At 44.2% G+C, this 5,611-nt stretch overlaps 1 pseudogene; it reads right to left on the bottom strand.

Annotated features, from left to right (window-relative positions):
* Nucleotides 1-241: 241 nt before the first annotated feature.
* Nucleotides 242-2,167, bottom strand: LOC102821115 (annotated as a pseudogene).
* Between the last annotated feature and the right edge of the window lie 3,444 nt (nt 2,168-5,611).

Below are 5,611 nucleotides of genomic sequence, written 5' to 3'. Positions count from 1 at the left end.
GTTGAATGTGAAGCTGATGATGTGCCCTGTAAACTTTCACTCAATGCAAAATAAAAACATTTAATTTAAAAAAAAAAAGGAAAACAAAAACTTGTGTTAATGTTTCTTCACAAATACTGAAAAATACTAAAGTAAAGACAAGGAATAATCATAATGTGTGACCAACATTATAAATATGGAATTATAAATTTAAAACATTTTCTGGTTTAAATATTTATCTGGTAGTCTGCGCGGTGTCTCCCTAGCAGGGCCAGTCTCTGCGTTCCTGGAGATGCTCGCCTTTACCCATTTTCCCAGGTCCAAGGCGTCTGCCTCTTCTTCCTCCTATCTATTCCATTAAAGGGCCAGGGGGACCCCCAGGACCACCTCATCTTCCTCCACCAAAGCTACCTCAGTCCATGCCTCGGCCACCACGGAAGCCACCTCTGTCTCCACCACGGCCCCCTCTGAACATTCCACCAGGACCACCACGGTCCATGAGGCCATATCTCCCGCCCCGCATGCCACCAGGGCCACCTCTGCCTCGGTCACCACCTGGGGGCGGGAAGGAAAGCCTTCGGGTTTAGAGGCCTTACACTGGTTGCATTCTGGTCTCCAGGCGAAGTTCTGGTTTCCACAGCCCGGATTAGGGCACTGCCAGTCCCCAGCTAGGTGCTGGACGTTTCCTCCTCCAGATGGGTTCCCTCGGGAACCGCGGGGTCCTCTTGGGGGGAAGCCACCTCTGTCTCCTCCAAGACCTCCCATGCGACCCATGGGTCCCCCAGGCCCTGAACCTCTTGGAGTGGTGGTGGCATCCCTCTTCCCTCACGGGGTGGCATTCCACCCTGCATGCTGTTCATGGGAGGCTTCTTCTGAGCAAGAGAGACTTTAAGCTTGCTCCCTTGGAAATCTTTTCCATCAAACCACTCCAAGGCAGCCTTAGCAGTTGGTGGGTCTTCATAGGACACAGTGGCATTACCTTTGGGCTTCTTGGTTTCCTTATCAGGGTAGATATGGATCATAGGCTGCCCAGTTCTCTTGTTTGTTTTAACAACCCCACACTGCTTAAAGAAATCTGTCAGGTTATCTAGGGTCACATTGTCATTGAATCCTTGCGCATAAATCACACTGTTGTTAGAGTCTTCATTTGGATCTACAGGTGGGCCTAAATCAAGATCTGGTCCTTCATCCATGGGTCCACCAGGCTTACTGAAGCCACCTCGCTCTCCAGCGCTGCCCATTCCACCATGTCCTCCTCCCTGCTCACCTCTGCTCGTGCCTCCATGAGCAAATCCCCCTCTTCCCCTGCCCTGGTTATCAGGGCCACTCATCCTCCTGTTCTCTCTTGGTCCGGAAAATCCTCGACTCCTGTCCATAAATACCCATGCTACTGAGGTGGTCCTGTTGGAATGAACTCTGCTGCCCGTAGTTGCTGCTCTGTTGGCTATATTGACTTGGAGCCTGGCTGTAGGATCCAGTCTGGGGGCAGATAACTAGTGGGCAGCCGCTGCCCATAGCTGCTCTGCTGCCCATAGCTACTTTGCTGTCTATAGCTGCTCTGCTGCCCATAGGTGTTCTGCTGAGAGTAACTGCTCTGATCCTAGCCAGTCAGCTATGAAGAGGAATAGCTGGTAGGAGGATAGGATGGAGGTGCAGTGACTAGCTGCATGGGGTAGCTCCCAGAAACCTGGGGATAACTGCAGTTACTCTGTCCATACCTAATGGTGGGCTGGTTACAACCCCCTGTGCTAGACTGAGGCTGCCTAGTCTCAGCAGGCTTGTTACCATCCTGTGGTCTTGCAGGTGCGGTGGCTGCAAGATGTTGGATAGTGCTGTAGGCAGACTGAGCTGCATTGGAGGCCTGGGTGGTGGTCACTCTAGCAGTGATGGTATCATAAGCACCAATGCCATAGCCCTGGACAGGCTGGCTGTAGGCCTGCAGGGCAGCTGGAGTACTATAACCTATAGGAGGCTGTCCATAAGAAGTTGCGTAGGCAGTCTGCCCATAGGTTGCAGTGGTCTGAGCCTGGGTATAGCCGACATCAGGGGGTTTTCCATAGGGTCCATAACTTTGTTGACCATATGCCTGGTTGGTTTGTGCATATCCTTGAGTGGGCTGGGCGGTGTAAGAACTGTAGCCTTGCTGGGCTGCAGCTTGGCTGTAGGTACTGTAATCCGTGGACGCCATTTTCTCTCCTTCCTCCTCGTTCTTTAAATGTCCGTCTCCTTCTCTCAGCCCATTTCTTCATTGATGCCTTTCTGCCTCTTCCACTCACCAGTACACCAATGTGGTCACCAGCAAGCTTACATGCCTGTTTGTGTGTTCCCTTTGAGTTTCAGTCTTAGGGGGGAGTTTGTTCTGAAGGAATTTCATTGCTTGCCTTGATGGCTTCCTGGTGAACAGCTTGCTTATTCTTGTAGTAGTCAGTCATGCTGACATTTTTGTTTTGGGTTTTTCCTGATGATCTTTCTTTGAAGATGTATTTTCTGTCACTCTAGCTATTCCAGGTTGGTCTGCTTGTCCTTGCTAGTGGGAATGTCCCACCTCATAAGGTTCTGGATGGGACTCAGGGTTCCACCTAAGGGCCTATACTCTGCAAAGGCTTTGCAAGAGGCCTATTTCACTGTGCAAGTTCTAGAACCCTTTTTAGGTATTCCAATCAGTTATAGACTGAAGACGGGCTTGCAAGTTTTCTCCAATCATATTTTCCAACATTCCTTTTGATCCCACTTAAGTATCTATTTTACAATAGTAGGCAAGGGAGACCAAAATTCTTAAGACAGTCAAGAATTTTAGTATTATTTCCCCTTCTCAAGTTATGCCTAGATCCCTGTATCACAGAGCCCTGTTGTTCCAAGGTTGAGCATGCATCACTATTTACCTCTGTCCCACTTAGCCCATGCAAATCTGTCTCAGTGTTCTCCTATCTATCTTGTTCTTCTGCCTCCTCCCCCTTCTTGTATTGCCCTCCCCAACATCCAAACTAAACCTTATATTTTACCTTATATTCTATTAACTCTTCCTTCCATTTAAGATGGTCTGTTTTATCCTGTAATCTATCTGACCTTCTCACCACCTGGATCTCTGTTCCTCTGTGTTTACATTCTTTCATATTGTAATTGTTTTGATCATAGACTGACCTCCCAGATCCTGTGTTCTTATAATTTTATTCTGTTCTTGACTCTTCTATTTGTCGATTGAGTTCAGGGTGATGCTGCCATGTACGTCATTCTCTAGTTGTTGTGTGTTCTTTGTTGGTTCTCAGTCCACAGAACTTCCTTTAGGATGTTTTTCATAGCAGGGTTGGCTTTGGCAAAATCCCTTAGCTTCTGTTTGTCCTGGAATGTTTTGACTTGTGGCCATTTTGCACTACCCTTTGGTTTTAATTGGAAACTGTCACTTTAAATTTTGAGATGATCTGTGCACATGCGTATATAGGTCGAAATCAACTTGACAGCACTTGACAGCAATAACAACTAGGCTATTGTATGTCTATTTCCTCTTTTGGTCTATAAATTTCTGGATAATAGGTCCTACTACATACATTTGTTTTTGCAGTTAAGTGCCATTGTATCAGTTCCAACTCACAGGGACCCTGTATAGGGTTTACAGGGATCGATTGGAGCTTGAACCACCAACTTTGCAGTTCAACCGACTTTGCAGTCCATCGCATTAGCCTGCAGCACCATATTCTACTCAGTACCTAGCACAGCCGTCTTTACAAGGTAAATGATCAATAAAGTCTTATTCGTTAATTTATTTATTGATTCGAAGTTCCTATTTTTGTACCAAATAATCATAAAACAGTCTATATTTTCTCATAAAAACAATTACAGATTGCATTTCTGACTGTACACTTGGCATCAAATTAATTTAAAATACTTGGCTGACCCCATATCATGATTGGAAAGGTGTAATTATAAACCTTTAACGTAATTTCTAAAAACAATTATGCCACAAAACTTATAAAATTTATTTTTTAAAATCCAATAAACATGTAGAAATGCTATTGTGTGACTGATTATGTGGTATATTGAGACAATTCAAGGGTACACAAGGCAAATCTCTGCCCTCAAACAATTTGCGGTTTCACGGAGGAGTAGACAAGAAGAAAGCAGCTCTGCCATGATGAGGGGATGGGTACTTTAATATAGCTAAGTTACCATGGGAGAACAGAATAAAGGACACTGGTATGGCGCTGCAGGTTAATGCACTGGGCTACAATGTCGGTTTGAACCGCAAGATCGGTGGTTCAAACTCACCAGCCGCTTCTCGGAAACCCTGTACAGGGTCGCTATGAGTCAGAACCTACTTGAGAGCACTTAACAATAACAACAACTCTGTTTATGGAGTCCTGGTGTGACACTGTAGGATAAACACTGGAACTATTGGTTTGAACCGCAAGGTTGGCAGTTCAAACCCATTAACTGTTCCTGGGAAACTCTATGCAGGGTCACTATGAGTCCAAACCGACTTGCCAGCATTTAACAACAACAACAACAACAACAACTCTATTTATATGGAGTCCTGGTATGACGCTGTAGAATAAACACTGGACTGCTAACCTCAAGGTTGGCAGTTTAAACCCACCATCTGCCCCTTGGAAACTCTATGTAGAGTCATTATGAGTTGGAACCAACTCCATGGCACTTAAACAACAACAACTCTATTTATAAGGATCCATGGAGGTGTAATGGGTTACAACTTGAGCTGCTAACCACAAGGTCAGCTGTTCAAAATCACCAGTCACTCTGAGGGAGAAAGATGAGACTGTCTGCTTCCCTACAGATTTATAGTTTCAGAAATGCAAAGGAGCAGTTCTACTCTGTCCTATATGGAATATATCAGCCACAATCAACTTGATGGTCATAGGCTTGGTTTGGTTTTTGTATCTCTGTTTGTGACTGCAGGAAAGGAAAATTATAAAGGTCTCTGAGGTACTTCTTAAAAATAAGTATGACCAGGACCATGTTGTACTAGCATAAGACTAGACATATGAACTAATGGAATACAAAGGAAGAGTACAGAAATAAACGTTCATATTTAGGGTCAACTGATTTTTGACAAGGGTGCCAAGACAATCCAATGGGGTAAAGAAGAGTCTTTTCCACAAATAGTACTTGTATAACTGGATATCACATACAAAAGAGTGAAATCAGACCACTTCCTAATCCTGTTGTTGTTGTTGTTAAATGCTGTCAAATCAGTTCCAACTCATAGAGACCCTGTATGGGGTTTCTGAGAGGGGGGGGTTTCAACTGCCCACCTGTGGTTTGCAGCCCAGCGCTGATCCTATACTGCCACACCAGGTATCCTATACACAATAACTTACTCAAAATGAGCTGCATTTCTAAATTTAAAAGCTAAAACTGGGAAATCCTTAGAAGAAAATATAAGAGGAAGTCTTTGTGATCTTGAGTTAGGCAAAGCCTTCTTAGATATGATACCAAAAGCTCAAGGGACAAAAGAAAAAAAAGATGAATTGGACTTCATCAAAATTATAAATGTTTGCTCCAATGAAAGTCATTAAGAAAGAGAAAAGACAACCCATAAACTAGGAGAAAATGTTTATAAATTGTATTATCTGATAAGGGATTTATACCTAAAATAAATAATTAACTTTTATAGCTC

This window comes from Chrysochloris asiatica, unplaced genomic scaffold (genome assembly GCF_000296735.1).
Source record: "Chrysochloris asiatica unplaced genomic scaffold, ChrAsi1.0 scaffold00266, whole genome shotgun sequence".
Lineage (NCBI taxonomy): Eukaryota > Metazoa > Chordata > Mammalia > Afrosoricida > Chrysochloridae > Chrysochloris > Chrysochloris asiatica.
The sequence above is the reverse complement of the archived record's forward strand: the minus strand, read 5'-3'. Positions and strand labels throughout refer to the sequence as shown.